Source organism: Lithobates pipiens, unplaced genomic scaffold, assembly GCF_037356315.1.
Source record: "Lithobates pipiens isolate NorthernLeopardFrog02 unplaced genomic scaffold, aLitPip1_a1.2 Scaffold_18, whole genome shotgun sequence".
In the NCBI taxonomy this organism is placed as follows: Eukaryota; Metazoa; Chordata; class Amphibia; order Anura; family Ranidae; genus Lithobates; species Lithobates pipiens.
In genome coordinates, this window is record NW_027507758.1 from 363,196,134 (window position 1) to 363,222,328 (window position 26,195).

At 40.4% G+C, this 26,195-nt stretch overlaps 1 protein-coding gene and 1 long non-coding RNA gene across 6 annotated transcripts in view; one reads left to right on the forward strand and one right to left on the reverse strand.

Annotated features, from left to right (window-relative positions):
- BCL6 (BCL6 transcription repressor) overlaps positions 1–26,195 on the forward strand; it is a 111,822-nt gene that overhangs the window by 70,302 nt on the left and 15,325 nt on the right. Inside the window, exon 1 of one of the 5 annotated variants that reach the window (XM_077487566.1) lies at positions 17,423–17,655. The exons of 3 other annotated variants lie outside the window; for them this stretch is intronic. The gene's annotated coding sequence lies outside the window, so the exon portion shown is untranslated. Of the gene's footprint in view, positions 1–17,422; positions 17,760–26,195 lie in introns of those variants that run through there. One more of the 5 variants, XM_077487563.1, reaches the window with a different exon arrangement.
- On the reverse strand, positions 9,073–25,636 carry LOC143988188 (uncharacterized). Its single transcript, XR_013276783.1, has 2 exons — positions 24,427–25,636; positions 9,073–14,056 (listed from the first exon to the last, which is right to left on the reverse strand). It is a non-coding gene; the product is annotated as an uncharacterized LOC143988188 (long non-coding RNA).

The following is a 26,195-nucleotide window of genomic DNA, read 5'->3' on the forward strand; positions in this document are numbered from 1 at the left end:
GTGACCTTTGTTAGAGTCAAACACATCTGTTAAATGACACAGACCTTAGGGGGTTAATCACTGCAATTAAATACCTTTGAAATCGAAAGACTTACCTGCACTGAATGTTTGGTGAAAGCCACATTCACTGCTTTAATAATATGGCCCATATGTCTTTAGTAAACCAACCCCATTGTGTGAAGATTAGAAAGCTTTTCATTCTGAAAGTTGGAAGACTTAGGTGCGATATTAGTTCACCCAGACTGGAGTGTTTTTCTTTATCTGACAAATTTCACTTTGAGGGAAGATATATAAATCACCCAACCAGGTTATTGTATGAATTTTTATTTTTTATTTGGTGCTTTAATTAAAATTTAAAAAAAACATCATGATGTTACCTCTAAAAAGCTGGAAAACTGAAAATGTCATTTTAATGCAAGTTAACCTCCTTGACGGTACGATTATTTCAGATTTTAAGTGCTAAGCGGTACCATTATTTTTCATGGAAATTTTGCGTTTTATATTGTAGGCCTGTAATTCTTAGAAATAACTCACATAAATCTGTCCAAATCAGAGGCTAGTAGATATCCCGGGTATGATAAAGTTTGAAACACAAAATCATAAATTATAATATAATAAATAACTATAAATAATTATAACAAATAATAATAAAAATTATTCAATAATGTAATCAAATCAAAAACACAGAAATTTGCTCAGTTGCAGAATTGTCGCTGTCATTACTTTTAGTGTTTGATGATGAATTTCCTCACGAATCACTAAAGCTCAATTCTGCAAGTGATTCTAATTTATTATCGCTAAAAGCACTTTTGACGTAAATCGTCATTTTTTGGTTGCTATGGACAATCTCCAGTTTCCTGGTAGAAAGAATAGTATTTATAATATAAAACTACATGCAGGATACTGGAAAAACCACAAGGGACAAAGGGGGTGTTTAATTATTTGATCCAGTACTGTAATCTGTAAGATTACAGCAGGGGCGGACTGACCATTCGGGTACTCGGGCACTGCCCGAGGGCCCCATACCACTAAGGGGCCCCATTAGGGTTTCCAGCCTCAATAAAACCAGGGACAGTATGTAAAAATCTGTGTTTTTTTAGAAATCCCAAGATTATAGCTGCCCCGCCTCTCCAGTACCTTTTCGGTGTGTATGTGTGTATTCTGTGTGTGTATACTGTGTGTGTATACTGTATGTGTGTGTATGTATACTTTGTGGTCCCATAATCTATTGCCCAGGGGCCCCATAATCTCCTATTGCCTGGGGGTCCCCATAATCTCCTATTGCCCAGGGGCCCCATAATTTTCTCCTATTGCCTGGGGCCCCATGAGTTGTCAGTCCGCCCCTGGATTACAGTGTATTGTATCTATACTGTGTTTTTTACTTTTTGAATTTGGAGCTGAACTCCATTCCCGTGCGTCGCAACGCTCACAGGGAACAGAGCCCAGCACTGTGACAGATCGAGAGAGACATGGTGGCTCGCATATCACAGCGGGGAGACATCGCGGGATCCAGAGGACAAGGTAAGTAGTCTCTACATGGATCCTGCGATGAGGAAAAGGTAAGTAACCTCTACATGGATCCTGCGATGAGATCCCAAGTGTGGCTCGGGGGTTACCGCTTTTGGTACTGAAATCTCACCCCGAGCCAGACTCGGGAATACCGCCAGGGATGTTAAGCATAATGAATTAAACACTGGCTCTGTCAATCAAAGTAAAACTGCAGTGAGAGAAACATGGAGCTTGCCATTGCTTACTTCTACTCATGAAAAAGCTAAGTGCCTGGCTCTTATTGACTAACTGTACTCATTACTTTTTGAGACACTGACTGAAACAAGTACGCAAATGAGTAGTTCTAACTTTACTTGACCAACAGTACAAACAAATGGCAACAACCCCAACCTATAACTTCACTTGAGTTTTACTTTCTGCATACTTGTTTAAAATCAGAGATTAGAAGCCTTAAAGTTAGCAACAACCAGGCAACCAGCCTTTTCAAATAAAGCTGAAAACAGCAGCCATCATTTTTTTTCAAATAATGTCAACAATGGCAGCCTATGTATTTTTTGTCACTATAGGTTTACATTACGACATATGCTATGATGTAACTCCCATTTTGTAGCTTTGCACATGTCAGCTATAATACAAATTGAAGCAGGATAACTAACATTCCAAGACCACCTGACTTCTCTGGGGCTAAGCAGTAAAAAGATACTGGAAATTCTGGGCTACATAGTCATTTATTAAGGCAGCACAGTAAATAGGGCTTGACACAATAAAAGCATATAGTTTATGTACCCCCTATCAGATTGTTATGTAAGGGAATACATGTGCAATGTTGTTAGTTACTGTTTTAGAAAGGCATGGGTAACAGTAGTGGTAGTAATTTTATTTACGATGGAGGTTAGAATGCCTTATGACTTTGCTAAGAGCCCCCACCATATCTAGCTATGCTACTGATAAAGAACCTCTAAGCACACTGCCATAAAGAGATCCCATTCAGCAAATTCTGATATAGTTAATCTAATATAAACTGTTTGACATCATGGGTGTAAAGCGTGTGACATAACTGCAGCCATCTGACACATGATGATTGATTTACAAAAGAAGTTAGAAAGTTTAGTCTGCAGAGCGAACGTTCACTTAGCTTATTGAATAAGACAAAGCTGCATTCACGTCAATCATTCCGTCATGTTGGACAAATCCGGATTTTTTTTTTTCCTATTCACATAACAAGATATTTAGAGTGAACACAACGTTACCTTATTCACTAAACTAAGTGAACATTCACAGCCAAGTAGACAAACTCTATTCCTTTAGGCCCCATTCACACCTGAGCATAGTGTTTTCAGGCAGAAAATTGTGTGATTTTACCGCAATTTTTTCAGCGTTTCTACCACGATTTCGCAGCATTTTTTACTGAGTTTTGCTGCGATTTTGTGCAGGGCATAAGGTCACCAATGTAAAAAGAAGAAAAACGCCCAAATCTGCCCGATTCGAGCGACAAAAAAGGGCCCAGAACTTGTTTGAGCTTCAGGCGTTCAGTTTCGGTCAACTTGGAGTGGACCAACCATCTCCATTGAGAATAAAAGATTTTTTCCCTCCAGTGTTTTGTAGCTTCAAGCTACAAAACGCTCAGGTGTGAATGGGGCCTTAGTCAATCAACCCTTTGGGATTTTACCTCATTTGATTTGTAATTTTTTTGCAAGAAGGACTGTTTTCATGAAACAGGATTATACTTTCTAGATTTATTGATGGCGTCTCCAAAAAAAAACCAAACACTTATGTGGCAGAGCATAACAGGCAACAAGCAAGAAGAATTCAATATCTTTTAGTGGTGCAGCTGTAATAACAGACAGGTTTCGTAGTTCTAGCTGGCTACCTAAAAATTTGGGGCTGATTTACTAAAGTGAAGCTAACTTGTGTTTGCATCAAGCATCCGGTAATTCGTAGCAGTTAAAGTGGTTGTAAACCCTTACAAACCACTTTGACCTACAGGTAAGCCTAGATTAAGGCTTACCTGTAGGTCCAAGAAATATCTCCTAAACCTATACGGTTTAGGAGATATTTGCCCGAAGACAGACACCGCTGTCTACGGCGCATGCGCCGTAGACAGCGGCGCTCAGGCGCACTGAGTGCGCATTTCCAACAACGGAGCTGCCGCGCGTGTCGGCTCCCGTGCACATGCGCGGGAGTGACGTCATCGCGGCTCCGCCGAATGACAGCGGCGGAGCTGCGAGACCCCACCGAAAAGATGGATGCGCCGGACTACAGGGGACAGCGGTGACTTCGCTGGCTCCTGTGTCAGGTAAGTGACACATAATGGGCTACTACGCGATGCATAGTAGTCCATTATGCTTTGCCTTTGCAGGGAATGAAAGAGGAAGTAAACCCATCAGGGTTTACTTCCTCTTTAAATTCCCTGCACTGACTGAACATATGAAAGGACCACAAGTTCATATCATTAATTCCGTCACTTTGTGCAATATGCAAAATTATGTGTAATTGCTATATTGCTATATGCTGCATTGCATCTTTGAGCTACCCATTGTCATGTCTAATGACAAAACAATGTGCTGGAATCATGTCACAATGTTTGAGATGGTGCCAACATAAACAGCGGTGTCCCATTTGTGACTATGGGGGTTATTTATGAAAGGTAAATCCACTTTGGCACTGCAAGTGCACTTGGAAGTGCAGTCGCTCTAAATCTAAGGGGTAGATCTGAAATGAGTGGAAGCTCTGCTGATTTTATAATGTCCCCCTCAAATCTACAGCGACTTTAATTAACTTTCAGTGCAAAGTGGATTTGCCTTTAGTAAATAAAACCCTATGTGCAATATTTACTAAAACTGGTGCACATGGAAATGTGGTGCAGCTCTACATAGTAACCAGGGGCAGACTGACAACTCATGGGGCCCAGAGCTGGACTGGGACAAAAATTTGGTCCTGGACTTCATCCAGACCAGCCCACTTTAATTTTGCAAAGAAGCACAAAAACCGTTTATAAAACTATACGCAATTGTGCAAAAAAAAAAGTAGCATAACATAAGGAGTCCTCACTAACCTCTTTTATTATTTCAGTTATTCTCCTTTGTATTTTTCTCATCTTTCTCACATCACTGCGTGAAGTTGAGGGCGAGCCGCACAGCCATTACTTTGTCACTGAAACCAGCCCACTGAGCCATCGGCCCACCGGGAAACTCCCTGTAGTCTCAATGGCCAGTACATGCCTGATGGGGCCCCCGGGCAATAGGAGATTATGGGGCACCCGGGCAATAGGAGATTATGGGGCCCCCAAGCACAAACACATACACACAGTATACAATCACACAGGTTACACATACATGTACACACAGTATACACAGATATGTTTCTATTGGCTGAGAATGTACTGGAGACCTGGGGCAGCTATAATCTCTGGATTTTTAGACCAAAAGGATGTCGTTAATGGACATTTCAGAGGTAGATGTAAAAAAAACACATATTTTTACATACTGTCCCTGGTTTTACTGAGGCTGGCAACCTTGATGGGCCCCCTAGTGGCCTGGGGCCCTCGGGCAGTGCCCGAGTGGCTGAATGGTCAGTTCGCCCCTGATAGTAACCAATCCGTTTCTAGGTTTTATTGTTAAAGCTTACTTGAACAATCTGGAGTTAGAAGATGATTGGTTACTATGCATAGCTGCACCAGATTCTGGTTGTTCCTGTTTTAGTAAATAACCCCTTATGAGTATTTCTGTGAAATGGCACCTATTTATTTCATATATAGACAGGATCACTTATCTAAATAAAGTCGACCAGTAATATTCCTGCACTCAAACTAGTCAATGGCATATAAGAGTTATTTTTTGATTGCTTGATATATACCATTGGCATTATATAAATCCCTGCATAATAATAATCGAAGAATAAATTGAAGTGTCAACCACGTATTCACATGTACAAGTGTTATCTGCAGATAAAGACTAGTAGTAAAATGTGCTTTATCTGCATTTCCTAAGCACTGGACTAAAGGTACGTAGAATGAAACAAGGGAACTCCTTTCATATTAATTCACTTAGCAATGCACTCAAATATTTCTGGACGTGTGTACTGCAAGAATGCTGCATTTACTCTGCAAAGCCATGTGTGTGCAAGGCAACAGAAATGACACAAATCCAATTATAATATCACTGATGACTGAAAAAGAAAATGACTTAACATGAAGCTAATAAACAGCTCCTAATAGCCACCCCCACAATTCTTAGACAGTGCACAAGCGAGATCTGATAAAGTTTAGATAACAAGGCAAAGCAAGCAAGATAATCTCTGTTTGGCCATTATGGCCCTCTTGTCTAAATTTATCAAAGTGCATTGTCTGCAAAGCATGTCTGTTACAGTAGACATGACATGATGCAAAGCAGAGTACTAAAACACAGAAAAGGCAGCATGCTTTGCATAGCTAACCTGCCTTAAATTCCCGTGTTAAGTTATAGCATGAATCTCAATAATATAAAAAGACTCAAAATAGACATATTTGCGCTTCAAGAATGTTTGTGCTTAAATGTGTATGTATAGGAGACTTGTACATGCAGATAAATGGCTACAGATAAAAATACATATCTAAGGAGGAGGCTTGCTTGGGTCTTCAGTAAATTAGTCTAGCCCCTTACTCACAAATGATACATTTTTTAATTATTAGGACATATTTATGTCAAAACATAGACATACGTCAATCCTAAAGTGTGTGTAAACCCAAAAAAATAACTTAAAGCGGGACTGTACTGCGGAAAAAAATATTAAAAGCCAGCAACTACAAATACTACAGCTGCTGACTTTTAATAAATGGACACTCACCTGTCACGGAGTCCAGCGATGCCGACAGCCGAGGCCGATCGATCGCTCGGCTCTCGGCTGCTGCCGCCACCATTCTAGGGGAGGGAATCAGGAAGTGAAGCGAATCGGCTTCACTTCCCGGTTCCCTACTGCGCATACGCGAGTCGGGCAGCACAATAGGAATTCTCTGCGATGTCTCTGAGACCCGTGTGTGTCCCATCAGACAGCGCGGCAGGACAGGAAATGGCATTGACTCCCACAGGAGTCTATGCCTGGAAGTGGGTGTAAATACCTGTCTTTGACAGGTATCTGCACCCCCCTGAAAGGTGCCAATTGTGACACCGGAGGGGGGGAGGGTTCCGATCAGCGGAAGTTCCACTTTAGGGTGGAACCCCGCTTTAAGGTATTCAAGCTCAATCCTCGGATGTGGTGGATACATTAGTTTTCATTTTTCAGGCTTCTTTCCCATTATTTTCAACTGCTGATCCAGACACGTCAGGGTTGATTTACTAAAGGCAACTAATAGATTGTTCAATTGCAAGGGAAGTTGCACTTTGCAAGGGGGATTTTCCCCAGAGCTTAGTGAACGAGGTGAAGTACTGCTGACTTCCATCATGCAATACTGGGAAGTTGCACTTTGCAAGGGAATTTTCCCCAGAGCTTGGTGAATGAAGTGAAGTGCTGCTGACTTCCATCATGCAATACAGGGAAGTTGCACTTTGCAAGGGAATTTTCCCCAGAGCTTAGTGAATGAGGTGAAGTGCTGCTGACTTCCATCGTGCAATACTGGGAAGTTGCACTTTGCAAGTGAATTTTGCCCAGAGCTTGGTGAATTAAGTGAAGTGCTGCTGACTTCCATCATGCAATAATGTACAAGCAAAAATGCTTTCTTTGCAAAGTGAAATATCACCGCATTAACTAAGATGTAAAGAAAATTCCCTTGTGCAACTTTTCTTGTAAAATGAACAGCCTACTGCCTTTAGTAAATCAGCCTTTTCCTGTCTTAGGGTGGCTATGTTCACTCCCTCATGTATCTACGGAGGGACAACTTAGCAACCCTCCGACAGTAGCATTGTTAACCAGTGGAAAGGGTAGTATTAGATGGACTAGTATGGTAGTATTAGGTGTCCAATTAATTAAAGCTGAACCCCGGCTAACACCTTAAAGCAGTTACAGCAACAGGTGTGTTTGCTTTTGGGATAAATGTTTTAAACAAATGACTAAAAGCTGACCGTTGTAAGTGTTAAATGGTTTGTCTAAACACTCTGACGGCCACTTTTGCTGGACTTCTCGGTCTAGTAAAGGAAGCTAAAAAGTAACAGAGTTACTGGCATTACCAACAGATAATAAAAGTATGTTACGGCGAATTCTGAAAAACAAAGACTGCTGTGGTAATGCTATTGACAGGCTGTATCATATATGTCATTTTTGATTTTGTCCATCTTTACACTTTATTGTTTTCTGAGCATTGCGATTCTTTACCCCCCCCCCCCCCCCAACTATCCCATAATACACATGGATTAACACTGTAGTTATTGGAAGTCTAATCTAATTTTAGGATAGCTCTAGATCTCTTGGAATGAAGTGAGTGTTTAAATGTTCTCAGCTGAAAAATATTAGTAGTATCATATAACTACAAATATACACTATTTGTATGAAACTATGTACCAATCCACAAGAAATCAGCAAGGATGATTTGGCTGTGTCGTCTATGCTGGAGAAAAGTTATTTCTACTATAAATAATGTTCACGTCTAATATTGGGATTAGCTGACATGTAATAAAATGTAAAATAACATAATCTATTTTTAGCTGTGGAATAGCAGTTTATTTGGTTTTATATAAATTTGACAGAGATTACCTACAATAAATATGTATAAATCGTGCATGTAAGCATTAATAACAGACTTGAGAAACCAGTTAAACTAGTTGGAATATTAGGAATATTTATTTTGCGTGCTTTGATTTTCCAGTTAAGTCTGATTCTGTCAAGCCCTCGTAGTTATTATTACCATTGCCAACCAGAGTTATTTGTAAAGATTTAACCTTCTCCAAAAATATTTTACTTTTTTTTTAAATAAATATATATGGCGCTACAGTGATTAAATTGCAAAAAATATTCCTAAATAAGATATTACAATTTTTATCTACTTTTCAACAACTTGTCATTTTGTTAAACATTACAAGTTCATTGTCACTGGTCTCATGATGTTTCATGTTCATTGTCACTGTTCTCGCATATATATAGATATATATTATGATTATGACTTATATAGCCCCAATGTATTTATATATATACATGGACCACAGTGCAACAACTTGCCATCCTGCTTTACAGTGTGACATGATTCTCATGGCCATTGTCACTGGTCTTATGATTTTTCATGATCAATGTCCCTGATCTCACATATACAGAATATATATAAAAATATAAATATATATAATAAATATATTTATAATATATATTATATATATATATATATATATATATATATATATATATATATATATGGACCGCAGTGCGGCAGCTGGCAACTGGTCATCCTGTTATACAGTGTGACCTGATTTTCATGTTATTATTTTGTTCACTGTCACTAGTCTCCTATATATATATATATATATATATATATATATATATATATATATATATATATATATATATATATATATATATATACCACAGTGCCACATAACCAAATTGATGCTGTAAGTAATTTCAGATATTTTTTTCATTGGAGAATAATTTAGAATGCATATGATGTATATGTATATAATATTTTATTTTTTTCTTTATTTATTTGCAGCATCTTCATCACATGTTATACAGAGTCTCAAATTGGATTTCATTTGCCATTATACCTCCTAATGCAACATAATGTTAACAATAATATTAGTATGCATTTTGTTTTACAGCCAGGGTTCTTACACTGTTTAAATGCCACCATAGCTAATCACAACTGTTCAAGTGAAAGTAGCTCTGTCACAGTATAGAAACAAATGGCTTAGATATGATTAGGGGAACAATGAATAGTGCTAAGCACAGGTGGGATGACTTGACTGTGACATCACCCCATCTGAAAGTAGTCTACTAGGTGATGGTGCAAAAGTTATTTCCTATTATACCCAGCAGTGGTCATGGTGGTAGCAGTATTAATAATTTAAAAATTTTTAAAAAGTGACAAAACATTTTGTGGTGTTCTGTAGTAGTATAAAAGAACATCACATTATTTAGGTGATCTTTATATAAGTATAGTGTCTTTAAGGAAAGAAAACTTCATAATCAGTGTCTGCTAAGTGCTGATGCAAAAGCTGCTTGGGTATTGTAATGCATTCTTCGGTGATTGACACTTCCTCTTTTTTTTATACACCACTAATTGATTCAGAATTTTCAAGAAGTCTTTTCTAATGTTAGATTATAGCACAACGCAGAACTTTTTTGGCAGGTTCTGCATACCCATGAATTGTAGTGTGCAGCTGGTGCAGCTCTTGTAATAGTTAGACTTTGCACTCTGTATGATGAGTTAAAAATTGACCGGTCTTGGCTATTGTTATTGATTAACCAGGATTAGCAGTGGGGTATTTTGTAATGAAATGGGTGGAAAGCAGTAAGTGAAGATTCAGGGCAGAAGCTGTGTTATGGCTTAGGACCCATGGGAATGCACCCATGACTGGAATGTAATGTGAAAGGCTTCTACATGCAGGGTACAAACAAATCAAGCAACAGTTGTTCTCAATGGAAAAGTACCAGGGCTTGTCTATTATATTCTACTTGGTACAAGGATCAGAAACAGCTTAAATCTTCGGCAATAGGATCATGAGCGAGAAGGGCATTGAAACAAGACACATACTCAGGTGGCATTAAGCCGGGGACATGTATGAGTTGTCAGATGTGCCATAGAGCAATATCGAACAGGACACTTTATATTGCACTTTGCTACAAAAACATATAAACATATAGCTTGCAACATTATACTATCAACAGGTATTCATGCAATAGCAAACACTGAGCATACTTGTCGATGTGTTCACTGTTATATAAGGGTTAAATTGCTCAACTCATAGTAGAGCGTCACTCTTGTCTTCTGAAACAAGCATTAAAATGTTCTACCTTCTTTGAATAAATTGGGTCACCAGGCTTAAGTAGGGTACAGCTATGATGGGCATTCTACTTTGTATAGTCTGGGAAGAAATCAGACATACGTGCTACCTGCACACTCACTGGATGTTGGGCCTTTAACAACTTAAGCGTGCTCTGCCGAGTTGTTCAAAAGTAGGTCACGTAAAAAAAAAAAAAAAGGCCAAAACACTACTGCATCCACACAGCCTATCACATGCCAGATGAGCCTTGAGGCTGTACTAGGGCCTAGCTAAAATACTAACATTTGGGCAGGTAATGAAATACAGCTTGTATAACCAGTTTACACTCGTTACATGCTTTTGGTTATCAAGACGGGGCTAGTTACTGAAACAGCCAGGTTCATCCTAATCTGAAGGCAGTAACAAAGTCAGGTTCAAAGGAGGTTACTAGAAATGAAAAAAGTAAATACATGCTACGGTGAATTATACTCGCTGCATGCATGATCAGCATGAATATTTTCTTTCCTTTTTTTTTTTCTTTTCTTTTTTTTTCTACAAAGATAGGCATTTTATTATACTAAAAGATCTTTTGGTTCAGCAATATTGTTACTGCCTCTTAATAAATCAATAAGCTCTTTTCTTAGGCTACAGAGGTTCATAACATGATCAGCTTGTATATTTTATTTATTTTTTTCCTACAAAGATATGCATTTTAATATACTAAAAGATCTTTTGGTTCAGTAATATTGTTATTGGCTCTTAATAAATCAATAAACTGCTTTTTTTAGGCTACAGAGGTTCATAACATGATTAGCATGTATATTTTCAACGACAAGTTACATGTATTACATTGGGATTCACAGATAATCTTCTACCATATTAATTACTGCACCTGTCAAGCAAGATTTTACATTCAGTTCCTATATATTATATTAAGGCATATAATATGAGGTCAGACCTTTCAGTTTGTATGCAATCAGGCCCTTGCATTACATAGTTGAAGGTAAATCTAAAGAAAACTGAACAAGAAAATTGTATAATGTGAGGCCAGTTTAAGAATTTTAGAAAGGAACAGAAAGAAAAAGGAATGCTTCTTTTGTATGGGTGTAATTAAGAATGGTAACATTTTAACGTGAAATAAGGCATCGTTTTAGAACAGGAGTGTCATCACAGCTTAAAGACATAACAAATACATTTACATTGATATCAGTAGGTCAGTATAGTGATAAAAATAATAAACACGGGAATTGAGATAACATTTTAACATTGATTAAGGGACAATTTCAGGACCGGACGGCCATCGTTGCTTACATTTTAACAAATACATTTACAATATTACCAGTAAGTCAGTACAGGCATACCCCACTTTTAAGTACACAATGGGGTTTATTTACTAAAGCTAATAAGGGAAAAATCAGGCTCACTTCTGCATAGAAACCAATGAGCTTCCAGGTTTTATTACCAAAGCTTAATTGAACAAGCTGGGGTTAGAAGCTCATTGGGTTCTATGCACAAGTGAGCCGGATTTTGCACTTTCTAGCTTTAGTAACTAAACCCCATTGTGTACTTAAAAGTGGGGTATGCCTAGTGATAGAAAAAATCAGCAGGGTATCGGGATAACACTTTAACATTGAATAAGGGACAATTTCAGAACCGGGTGGCCATCATTGCTTACAGTTTACCAAATACATTTACAATAATAGTAATAGTAATATCAGTAAGTCAGTATGGTAATAAAAAATGAACAGGGTATTGGGATAAAATGTTTATTGTAAACAGTGGAAGTAAAAAAAAAAAAGCATCCCATCCATTATTCCTATACTGGGCTGTCTTTGGCATTGTTTTTTTTTCTTTTTAAATCACGTCTGTGAAGGTTCCCATTTATCCAGGTCATTAAATATAGCTAATAGTCATCACATTAACATAACAGAACAAGTCTAGTTGGATGTAACTAACTACTACTATTTAAAAACCAAAAAAAACCAAAAAGAATGAATGTATACCTAATAAAAATAAGCTTCTGCAGGCACTGTGCAGATTTCTGCAGGAATAAAAAAGAAACAAAATAACCTTTTCCGGTATGTCAGACTATAAAATACAGAACGTTTGATATCCTCTAAATAAATAAATAAATAAATACAAACGTAGCATGCAATGGTGTCACTTTTTAATGCTGCCATGCTATAGACACAGACAGCCACAATAAACCGTGGTCAATCTGATTAGTAGGGCTATAATCCTGTTTCTGGCTACTGATGGTAAGAGTAGTGCTGCTTCTTCTCAGTCCATCAGTCTATGGGCTGCTGCTTCCACAGTCCTCTCTAGAAGCCAATGCAATAAGGGGAGGGAAACCTGACTTGTATTATTATGTTACAGAGCAATCAATGTATATTTCCTGTAGACATTCAACCCCACCTATGCAACCAAACATACGCTTTGAGAGCTGGGGTTGTTGGAGGTTAGCTTCTATGTAAACTTTCCAGGCCAATTTCTATGGCTTTCAATGAGTGTCCTCAACCAGGCAGGGATCTGATTGTGACGGAAAGGTCCAAACCAACACACAAACATGACATTCACAGTAATAATAATAATAATAATAAACATCCAGAGTCTTTACACATTTTTTAAATAAATGTACATTACCTTGACACAAAAAACTCCAAAATATGTCATTATATTTGTGTAAATAAATAGAACAAATGCCACAATACCATACCACTTTAGTCCAAGGAATAAAAGATGCCAAGAGAGTCCTCTGAAACAGCTGAAAAGTAACATATGCCCCCTAGAAATGAAAAGGCCGGATGCTTCAAGAAATGAATGTACCTACAAAAAAAATAATAAAAAAAAAAAAAAAAATCTGCCAATATAAAACAAGAATCCGTTCTTCCCATGCAAGGTGTCCAATAGAGATCCAGCAGGATTTGCTCCTAGTCCAGGTTGAAAATTGCACATGGGTTGGGGGGGAGGGGGAGCAGATAGGACCCCAAAAGCAGCTTGTGTGGGGCACAGACCTGACACTGGCCCCTTGCCTAGGACATGGGCGTTCATAGAAAAGATGGCATCTGGTGAATATTGAAAAGAAAGCCTTTTATTTGTTTGCATTATGCAGTGTCCCCCTGTGTGCTGGGTGCAGAAAGTGGATTATGTGCAACACACAGTACAGAACAGGATCCGGTGCTGTGGGAAATACGGCATCCCCAGAACCCCTGCAGAGGTGCGCGCTCCTCGCTCGTCCACGTCTGCCTTAGAGTGGTGCTGCGCATGTGCAGAACTGAATTCCGCTCACTGCTGATCAGTTAGGGTTGTTACGTTGGGGGTTGGTTTACTAAAGGCAAATCCACTCTGCACTACAAGTGCAATGAAAGTGCACTGGGAAGTGCAGTTGTTAAAGTGGGGAAGATCTGAAATGAGGGGAAGCTCTGCTGATTTTATCATCCAATCATGGGCAAGCTAAAATGCTGTTTTTTATTTTCCTTGCATGTCCCCCTTGGATCTACAGCGACTGCACTTCCAAGTGCACAGCAAGTGTGGAGTGTTCCGAATGTTAATACAGATGTTTTAGGACTTGAGTGTTTTGTTTTAGCCAATAGAAAGCTAGGTACTAGGAGAAGCATGACAAATGTATATTAGGCAGACCCCTCAACTTTTTAAAGTGGAGGGCCACCCTGAAAAAAAAAATACATTAAAAATTAGAATAAAATCCAAAAAAAAATGAAAACTATTTTTTTTTTAACTTACCAGAAATGCCTGTTGCTAGACACATCATCATAATCTGTCTCTTCCTCCTCCGCAGAGATCTTCTGTCTTCTCTCCTCTGTGCTGCGTCTTCTGGGTAATGGGTCGCGCTGTGTTCTGGGAACTGTGTCCCAGAACACAGCGCGCCCCGTTCACAAAGCGCTGTGCGACTCGCGCATGCGCAGTAGGAAACAGGCAGTGAAGCCGCAAGGCTACACTGCCTGTTTCCCTTAGCCAAAATGGCGGCGCCGGTACCCGAGAGCCGAGGGACGGGTCAGACATCGCGGGCGCCCTGGACAGGTAAGTGTGCTTATTAAGTCAGCAGCTACAGTGTTTGCAGCTGCTGACTTTTAATTATTTTTTTTTTAAACTGGCCCTCCTCTTTAAGTTGGGAACAAGGGACACCTATTAGCAAAAGTATATAGGCATAGGACACACCCCTTGCCACACCCCCTTAAAGGAGAATTATACAAAAAAAATGATTGGTTAAACCCACAAGTGCTTATTTTTTACCACTACTATTCCTTTATACTGGCTTTTAAATGTTACAAATGTAGCAGTTTAGAAACTGGATGAAAGGTATAGCATCGGGAAACACTTTTTGAAAGATGAAAGTGCATTTTATATACAACTATATGGATCAGACCAAAATGAGGGAAAATTCTTCCAATTCTTCCACATCTGAGACATTCCTTTGAAATCAGAGACAGTCCCTCGAAATCAGGGACAATTCCTTGAAATGAGAGACAGTCCCTCGAAATCAGAGACAGTCCCTCAAAATCAGGGACAGTCCCTCGAAATCAGAGACAGTCCCTCGAAATCCGGGACAATCCCTTGAAATCAGAGACAGTCCCTCAAAATCAGGGACAGTCCCTCGAAATCAGAGACAGTCCCTCGAAATCAGGGACAATCCCTTGAAATGAGAGACAGTCCCTCGAAATCAGAGACAGTCCCTCAAAATCAGGGACAGTCCCTCGAAATCAGAGACAGTCCCTCAAAATCAGGGACAGTCCCTCGAAATCAGAGACAGTCCCTCAAAATCAGGGACAGTCCCTCGAAATCAGAGACAGTCCCTCGAAATCCGGGACAATTCCTTGAAATCAGAGACAGTCCATCAAAATCAGGGACAATGTGGAGCCATGTGTTAGGCATGTTTTTAGGTGCTTCCATTGAAGTCTGTAGGGACCAAAAAATGTATTGTATAGACCCAATTCACACCTGAGCATATTTGGTTATTTTTCAGGTGTTTTTGTGTGTTTAGCCCCTATTTATACATATGTGTGTATATATATATATATATATATATATATATATATATATATATATAATGTTTGGGGGTTCTAAGTAATTTTCTAGCAAAAAAAAAAAAGATTTTAACTTGAAACCAACAAATGTCAAAAAAAGGTTTAGTGTAGTCAAACTTCCCTCATTTACACACCAAAGTTTATTCCTTTGATCTAAAGAATACATTTTTAGTTTATACTTAAGTTCCACTGCTAAAGAATGTAGTGATTCTTCGCAGACTGCCCTGTTTTTTTTTTTTTTCCCCTTTCTTTTGACAGCTGTCGGCTTTAGCAGAACAGAGAGAATTCTCTGCATAGAAAGAATTGGGAAATACTTTGTCAAGATCGCAACGGGAAAAAAATCGCGATAACGATTCTTAATGATTAATCGTGCGGATCTAATGCTCAGTTGCTCTCCATTTTTAGGCAGAGTTTTTAGAGGCTGATCAACTGACAACCTTAAAGCGGAATTAAACCTTCCTCTCCTTTACAGAAAAGGAAGCGGCTTCTGTTTGATCTGCAACTGGCATGGTGCTGCACATGTGATCATTTATGACACCAGACATTTGATGGTTTGACAGTTTGGTTGAGGACACAAGCCAATGTTACAGTTAGCGATCCTGGCATTCCAGGATTGTATTTGTTAAACACATGCTGACCAGAATGGCACGGCTGGGCAAAACTACGTTATGCAACGTCGCTTCACCCTGTGGCCAATAGGGGGCGCACGTATGTGCTGCAGGAGGCTACAGAGTATGAACTGCAATCTGTTACCTTTCCTGCACAGTTCCTCCCCCTCTCAGTTAGAGCATAAAGTAGCACACACTTAACCCCTTGACTGCCCCCTAGTGTTAACCCCGTCACTGCCCGTGACAATTTTACAGTAATCAATGCATTTTTAAGCGCAGTGATCACTCAATTAATGCCAATGGTCCCAAAAATGTGTCAAAATTGTCCGACGTGTCCGCCATAATGTCGCAGTCATGATACAAACCACTGATCGCCGCCATTACTAGTAAAAAAAATAACTATTAAAAAAAATAATAATGCTATAAATCTATCCCCTATTTTCTAGACGATATAACTTTTGCGCAAACCAATCAATATATACGTAGAAGAATACGTATCGGCCTAAACTGAGAAAAATATCCTTTTTTTATATATTTTTGGGGGATATTTATAGCAAAAAGTAAAGAATAATGCGTTTTTTTCAAAATTGAGTCTTTTTTTTTTTTCTTTATTGCGCAAAAAAATTTAACCGTAGAGGTGATCAAATACCACCAAAACAAAGTTCTATTTGTGGGGAAAAAAAGCATGTCAATTCTGTTTGGGTGCAACATCGCACGACCGCGTAATTGTCAGATAAAGCGACGCAGTGCCGAATTGCAAAAAGTGCTCTGGTTAGGAATGGGGTAGAATCTTCCGGGGGTGAAGCGGTTAAATTAATGGGTTAATTTCCAGCTTAAGATTTACTGCTGCTCGGGTTCTCTGGGCTTCGGCCAAATGGCAGCCTCTAGCAAGAATTAACAGGGGCAATACTGGAGACCATTTTCAGCACACACTAATGTTGGGAGAATAATTAATGTGGAATGTTAGTTCCTTGCTTAAAAAAAAGTTCCTTTTTATCAGGTTGTTATGGGTAATGTTCTGCTTTAATAAAAGTCTATACAAGTGGCAATGAAACCTTTTTGGTGCTGCGTTGCAGTGTGAATGGGACACACGAGCTACAGTAGTTTTCCTTCTGGTGACAGGTGTCAAACAACGTCTATGGGGCACTAGTAGCGTGAGCTGGCCCTATTCCGCATGAAGCGGCCTGTGTCTAACCCTCCGCACATGCGCACAACACAGCCCCGCGCGCAGGGAGCGAGCACGTCCGCAGGGATGCCGGGGAGCGCACATTTCCTACAATTCTCTCCCTTCTCTTATGTCACAGAATAGCAAATTAGTTCTCAGAATTTCTGGGCTGTCCTTCCAAGTTAAAAGCCTACGTCAGAGCCTAAGACACCCCACGTGATCCGTCCAGCCGGACCGTACCAAGCTGCCAAGGGGAGGCCGAGAAATGCCAAATGCCTTTCCCCTGGAGCACCCCCCAAACAAGCGGGCCCCCCGATATCGGGCATTTTTTGTGGTGCCCGGGGAATGTGCGTGGAAGGAGAAGGGGAGCCGTGTGAGGAGCGGGAAGGACGAGAGAGAAGGGAAAGGGGTTGGCTGGCGGACACTCGGTCCTCCCCCGCCTCTTTATAATGGTAAGATCAGAAGCTAAAATTCCGAGAATTGAGCCCTGTTGATTCTTAGAACTGGGGGTTCTTAGAAGTGGTGATGCAAGGATTTTCTAGGAAAGCCCGACCAGGTGATCCGCTTTTCTTTTTAATTCACTTTTTTTTTTATTACAGCTTGTCACTTGCTGAAGTCGTCAGCTCTCCATGTCTGCTCCTTCTACCTTCTCTTGTCTCCCCTATTCTACAATTCTCTCCTCTGTGACATGACACACTGAGCGCTGGGGACATTTCCCGGGATGTCTGCATGCCGCCTCTCTATGTCTGTCTGCCTTCCTCTAATATACACCGGCCATGCCACCCAGCACTTTCCTACCACACCGATCACCGCTCATATATCTCACAGCACTTTTATACCACCGATCACTATTATACCACTGATCACTAGTATACCACCGATCACTGCTATGCAGTACACCGATCATCACTGTTCTGTGTTAGTGGACTTTTATAGGACTGATCACTGCTGTCTATGACACCGGTCATCACTCTGTTATATGACTTTTATAGGACTGATCACAATTTATTCAAGAACTGATCATTGTTGTTTTATAGGACTGATCACTGTTATATTATAGGACTGATCACTGTTGTATTATAGGACTGATATTATAGGACTGATCACTGTTATATCATAGGACTGATCACTATTGTATTATAGGACTGATCACTGCTATCCAGTACACCGATCCCCACTGTTGTATGTTAGACTTTTTTTTATAGGACTGATCACATTTTATTCTAGGGATGCTCACTATTGTAATTTAGGGCTGATCACTGCTATCTATGACACCGATCGTCACTGCTATATTAGACGGACCATCACGTTATATGGTATAGGACTTATTACTTTAGGATTGATTACTTTTTTTTTTTTTTAGTCTAGGGATGATCACTGTTATAGGATGATCACTATTATATTCTAGGAGTGATCGGTGCCACCTGTGCGTGCCACCGATCCTCACTGCTATATTAGAGAGATCGTCATGCTGTGTGAGGCATAGGAATGATCACTTTTTTATTCCAGGGATGATCAGTGGTATCGATGACACCGATCGTCTCTCCTTGTTTTCTCAGTCTGATATGACTTGTGTTTTCTAGGGATGATGACTTTTCTATTCTAGGGCTGATCTCTGCTATATGTTATTGGACTTGTGATCGGTGCTATGTGCTCCAGCGCTGATCTCTGTGATTTTAGAGGGCTGATCTTTTTAGAGATCTGATCTTTTTGTTTGTATAGATTCCGGTGCAGGTGATCTCTTGTGTGCTGTAGGGTGGATCTGTCTTGTATTCTGAGGCTGATCACTTCTGTGTAATAGATCCCAGTGCTGATCACTTATATCCTTCTGGGGCTGATCTCTTCTATGTAATAGATCCCAGTGCTGATCACTTATATCCTTCTGGGGCCGGTCTCTTCTGTTTAATAGATCCCAGTGCTGATCACTTCTGGATTCTAAAGCTGATCACGTGTGTGCTGTAGGGTTGATCACTTCTCATTCCATGTGATCTTTTCTATTTAATAGATCCCAGTGCTGATCACTTCTGTCCTTCTGGGGCTGATCCCTTCTATTTAATAGATCCCAGTGCTGATCGCTTGTGCCCTTCTGGGGCTGATCCCTTCTATTTACTGGGCTCCCAGGCTCCCAGTGCTGATAACTTCTATTCTTCTGGGGCTGATCCCTTATATTTAATAGATCCCAGTGCTGATCACTTCTGTCCTTCGGGGGCTAATCCCTTCTATTTAATAGATCCCAGTGCTGATCACTTCTGCCCTTCTGGGGCTGATGCCTTCTATTTAATGAATCCCACTGATGATCACTTCTATTCTTCTGGGGCTGATCCCTTCTATTTACTGGATCCCAGTGCTGATAACTTCTATTCGTCTGGGGCTGATCCCTTATATTTGATAGATCCCAGTGCTGATCGCTTGTGGATTCTAAAGCTGATCACTTGTGTGCTGTAGGGTTGACCACTTCTCCCCCCCCCCTGTGATCTCTTCTATTTGATCGATCCCAGTGCTGGTGACATGTGTGCTGTGATGTTGATGAGTGTTGTGTTGTAGGGCTGATGAGATGTCTCATCCCGGGTCCTGTGTGGAAGTTGTGGGGTTCTTGGGAGGGAGGGGGTGCCCGTGTCTAGACAGTGCAGTGTATGGAGGATCAGGTGGAAGGATGGAAGGTTCTCTATGTACTCTGTCTGTTTACTATGGAGGAAGTTGGCACCGTCATCCAGCCTCGTAAATCATCGTCCCACAGTGAAGTGTCTTGGCCGGGATCCACACGCTATTCCTGGAGGAAGCCATCCATGTCCGCACCCCACTAATTTATATGTCAGGCAGTGAGCCCCATGTGTGGTGATGGGGTGCGGAGGTGTCATGGGGGGGGGGGGTGTCACACATAGATCTCTCTCTCCATATATATATATATATATATATATATATATATATACAGGGTGCTCCTTCTTTATTCTACATTCCACATTGATATAAACACGGGAGATTGACGGGTGGGCAGGTTTGTGGGGTGTCGTGTTGTGTGCAGGGTGACACTCAGCCCTCTGCCCGATCGTGGTAAATAACATCTGTCTGGGAGATGGCCGGGGAGGGGGCGACCCCTGGCGGGCGCCGCGCGCTCTGCACCCTGCTTCCCATTCCCCGGTGACTCGCTAAATTTAGAGACACGCCGCTTGTTTTCTGAACCTTCAGCAGCGTGCAGGGGAAACCACAGAGCCGGGATCGCCGAGCACTCAGCCGGGACAGGGAAGGGTTAACATCCCTGCGGCTCCGCACAGGTTAACCCGAGGATTCACATTCCTCTGCACTGGCTGGAAGGCTCCAATGAGGCGCTAGCCTTTGCTCGGGTTTCAGCAAAATCCTTCCATCAGTCAGGCATGCAAATTCTCCTGTCTGCTCTTCTGTTCTCTGCCATCCCCCCAATGTCTGTATAGATCCCAAGATACACCCCAATATCTACATACACCCCAATATCTACACAAACTCCAATATATATATATATATATATATATATATATATATATATATATATATATATATATACACATACACCCCAATATATAGATACACCCCAATATATACACAAATTCCAATATATACATACACCCCATATCTACACAAACTCCAATATATACACCCCAATATCTACATAAACTTCAATATATGCACACACACTAATACCTCCAAATCTACATAGACCCCCCCAAAGTCTGCATAGACCACAATATCTGTATAGTTCCCAGTGAATATATGCTTACACCTCAATATCTACATAAACTCCAATGTCTGCATAGACTCCAATACATGCATACACCCCCAAATCTGCATAGACCCTAATATCTACATAGCCTCTAATATATGCATACATCCCCAAATCTGCATAGACCTTATCTACATAGACCTCCAAATCTACAAAGACCCCCAATGTCTGCATAGACCACAATATCTGTAAACATCCCAGTATATGCTTAGACCCTGATATCTACATAAACTCCAATGTAATTCATCTACATAGATCCTAATATCTACATAGACCTCCAAATCTACATAGACCCCCCCCCCCCATGTCTGCATAGACCACAATATCTGTAGAAAAATCCCAATATATGCATAGACCCCCGACTCTGCATAGACTACAAAATCTGTATAGATCCTAAAGTCTAAATAGACTCCACTATATGCATACACCTCCGCATACATCCTATTATCTACACAGACCCCCAATGTCTGCATAGACCACAATATCTGTATAGATCCCAATATATGCATAGACCCCAATATCTACATAAACTCCATGCCTGGGAGAAAGAGCCCTTGCAGTTTTTTTTCTTTTTAGAAAGCACCTTCGATTTGAGCAGTATAGTCCTCTCCTTGCCAGTTTGCTGTAGAGAATGTCTCTTGCTCTCTGTGTGGAAACAGCAGTCTCTCTGCAGAGGTCTGACCCCCAGAACCAATCAGCAGGGGGCATTTGCTTTGCTGATTGCAAAGTTATAGGTTTCATTCAGTAAGAAGCAGAGAGATTCCTGCTTTCACATAAAAGGAATAAGGCTCCTAGTTTGCAGCTGTTGGCAGGGGACAGGCTTTTCTATTTAGGTTGTGGCTGCTTTAGAAAATAAAAGAACTGAAGGAACTTTTGTCTTGATGCACCCAGAATGTATTTAGCTGATTTGAACTGAGAGTTAATTTGAACTTTAAGGGAATTATGTGGCATGCTAATAACAGCGGATAGTTTGAGAGTGGGCTATCGTATGCTTTGCTCAGGGCTATCTGGCACTTACTGGAAGGCTGACTACATTTAGACTTGGCCTCTGTGCCATTGATTTGGGTTTACGCTGTGGCGGAGCCGGTTGGGTGGCACAAGCCACAAAAAGAGTGAGAAGTACAGGTTAGCTGTCCCCATAATAGAAATCCCCTTTCTGTCATCCCTGGGAGGCTAGGAATGTGTTTGGCACTGTCAGTGAGCCCGCTCAGGTCCTATTACAAAGGAGGTGTCTCTTCCCAGTGCTACTAGCTAATGCATTCCAAGGCAGCTCCCTGCCAGCTCCGCAAGCCATTTCACTTCAACACTGTTATTTCCCAGCCAAGCTTCTGGAGCCAGGGTGACTTGGTGGAAAAAAACAAAATCACATGTTGTGTCAAGATTCAAAACGCCATAAAAAAATGTTTCTTTTTTTAAAGCGAGGAAAGCCAAAACACAAGAGCGACCGTGTGAGTGTGTTTATCCAATAACAACTTTTTGAGCCATAATGGAAACTGCATGCCAGAAAGCGAAAAGAGTGGGGCTGGCGCCACCCACTGGACGCACAAGGCATTTGGCCTTCTGGAGACCGGTGGGAACTGAAATGATGTGCTGCACAAGAATGTACGGCATCTATTTCAAGAATGTCTGTGTAAATACATGAGTTTTTTTTTTACAATATATAATCCTGAAAAGTATGTTCCTAATAATTTCCACAACATTAATCAAAGTCGTGGTACAGATGCACAGAAAGGCTTTTATATTCGCCTTGCAGAATTGGGATTATTACGAAACGTCAGCACTGCAGTGTCAAAACTACAGGACATTGGATACAGAAATATCTATTAATAGATATATAGTTTAGGATTTTCCATGTTGCCTTTTTTTTAAGGCTACTCTTTAGCCAATAAAGTGTATCACTTAAACTCCAAACTTACTGTTTTAAATTGTACTTTATTATTGAAAAAATAATAATTTAAACAGAGTAACTTTTTTAGTTGCTGTATTTATTGTCCTGCGTGAAGTTTGTATGTTCTCTCTGTTCTTGGGTAGGTTTCCTCCCACACTATAAAGCAGTGGTCTCCAAACTGCAGCACTTATTTTTTATGTAGCTTGTTTACATTTTGTGTTTTTTATTTACTGAAACATTATTATTGTTTGCTTTAGTTGTTTTTCCCGAGGTTTTCAGAATACAAAGTAACTTTTTTTAGTTGCTATATTGGATGGAGTTTGCATGCTCTGCCTGTGCTTGTGTAGGTTTCCTCCCACAAGCAGTGGTCTTCAAACGGTGGCCCTGGAGCCAGATACAGCACTTATATTTCATGTAGCTAGTTTACATTTTGTGTTTTTTATTTAATGAAACAGTATTATTGCTCCCTTTAGTTGTTTTTTTTTCCTGAAGTTTCCAAAATATTTTAAACAGAGTAACTTCTTTTTAGTTGCTATATTTATTGCCCTGCATGGATGTTCTCCCTGCACTTGGATAGGTTATGTTCTCCCTGTTCTTGGGTAGGTTATGTTCTCCCTGTTCTTGGGTAGGTTATGTTCTACCTGTTCTTGGGTAGGTTATGTTCTCCCTGTTCTTGGGTAGGTTATGTTCTCCCTGTTCTTGGGTAGGTTATGTTCTCCCTGTTCTTGGGTAGGTTATGTTCTCCCTGTTCTTGAGTAGGTTTCCTCCCACACTCTAAAACATTGGTCTCCAAACTCGAGAGGCCATTTGCTTGCCCTTATCCGGCCCTTGAGGCATTATTCCTGCCACTGACACCAACATTAGCACACTATTCCTCCCACTGACACCAACTATTTCTCCCCTTAATACCAAAGATCGGGTATTGTTTACTCCCACTTTGCACAGTCCAGCACAACTAAAGTCTGAAGGACGGTAAACTGGCCCTTTCTTTGGAAAGTTTGGAGACACCTGCTCTAAAGACATGTTGGTAGGTTAAATGGCTCCTGTCTAAATGAGTCCTAGTATGTGTAATCACATTCCCAAGCTAAGCAGCTGCAGGGAGGTTGAAGAAAGACCTGATGACTAAGGGTGAGCTTGGGTTGAGTCTGAACCTGGAAGGAAGCTGTCAGTGCCAGCCTAATCAGCTGTAGGGTCTGCCCTACCCTAAAACCGCAGATGCTTAGAGGGACGGAGATGCTTTTGATATAGACATATGGCCATATTAGGTCAATGATGTCATGAGAATCCCTGCCTCTGTGTTTACATCCAACTGCAGGGCAAGGAATGCCCCAGCGGCAGCTGAGCGGCTTGGCACTGACAGCTTCCTTCCAGGTTCAGACTCAACCCAAGCTCGTTCATTTTGGTGACCTACTTTGCCAAGAAAATTCTATTGAAAAAGTCAGCAGATTGCCGGGCCCAAATAGAGTTGGATACGACTAAATGGATATATATATTTGTATATTTATTGATAGAATATAACATCTGCATTCCTACAATAGAGGAATTGTATTTGTTCCTGTACACTCATAACCAGTGCCATACCTTCCTATAAGGTGTCCCAGGCTTGTGTCTTCGCTTGATCTCTCTTGGCTGCTTGGCAAGAGGGTTAACCAGTCCGGCGCTTTCCTGTGAGTGTAACCCTTGGAACGGGCACTTCTCTGGTACTGTTACAAGTTGTTGGTTAAATAAGGAATGAGTAACATTGCAGGGAGATCTCTCTGTCAGTCACAAATCCCAGGCGGCTTGTGTATTTTTAAATAATTAATCCAATGAACTTGAAAGTGATTCTCAGCTGGAAAGCAAACTAGGAGAATCGGCCCTTATTTCCTCTCCCTACGAAGAAGCCATCCAAATTAGACTCCCAAGCCAGCCTGTTTAAGATCAAGTAAACGCTTCCTTTTTCCTTGAAGTGTCTGGGTGGTATGAGCGCTGTCTACGTCTTGAATCGTTTCTACTTTAACTCTTGCTTTGACGGGGTCCCCCTTCTTTATTTTATTTTTTTAATCTTGGGGTATTAAACATTTTTACTGCCGGACTTACAATATTGGATCAAGACTTTACTACTATTGAACCTTAGCAGGAGCAGACTGATTCCAGTGAAAATAAAAGGGCTCTGTATGTCTTGAGTGTTCAGAGCATGCAGTCTTCTTTTTACATTCATAATGAAACAAACATTACACTGAGTGATATCACACATCCCACTCTGCTTTCTAATCTCCACTGCTTCCATTAGAAAGATCTGCCACCTACACTTTCTCTGAGGCTTTGTAGAGACCCATCACCGAAACCATAGCAAGCTTCTTCGCAGCTATAGCTAACTGTGCAGATATGAATGATTGCTGGTGGTGTTAGATAGTTTAAGTCTTTGTCAGTTTCTGATGAATCTTCTTTGGGCTACCATATATCTAATAAAGCAGTTTTATGGCTGCAGCTAACAATATTCAATACAGCATTTAGTTATTGTTGTGTGTCATCCAGTTTGCAACCCCATAGCTGGGGACCGGTTTACATAAATGTACCTTTTTGTACATTGAGGTCTGAATTAAGTATCGCACTGTGCATAATATTTGAAGTGAACATGACGTGTGTTCGGCACATGTGAGACAAGATCACTGTAGTAAAGTTTAAGATAACGCCAAATAAGCAGCAGTGAAAAATATATTGTTTGGGCCTTTTTTATATATACATATCGGAGAAACCTATTGGCTGCATAGGGATTAACCGCTCTGGATAGTACAGAGGTCTCTCCAGCCTTGTGTTGTACAGAGGAAAGCTATTACATTAAATATAATAATGCAGAATGAAAGAGGTTCTCCCCAGATGTTTTATTTCTGGCTCTGGAGCTTAATATTCATTTTAGGCATGACAAAACTGAGCAAAGCACTTCAGTCTATACATATGAGCTCTTTTATCGCCATCTACTGGTGGATTTGTTAATTCCTCTAAAAGACTGGCTTGATTTACTATTACATGCTAATAATGTTAACGAATAAACGACCATATTTAAAAATGTATAATACATTTTTCATAGACTAGGGGGTTGATTTACTAAAACTGGAGGGTGCAAAATTTGCTGCAGCTGTGTAGCCAATCAGTTTCTAACTTCAGCTTGTTCTATTTAAAAAAAAAATCATGCTACAGCTTTCTACAGCTAAAGCTATTGGTGTTTTTATAACGTTAAGTGTGCATGAGGCCCAAAACCTGGAAGCTGATTGGTTTCTATGCAGAGCTGCATACAATTTTACACTCTCAGTTTTAGTAGTCATCCCCTAAGTGTTTGCTATGTATACTGCATTGGCCTGGATAAAAAG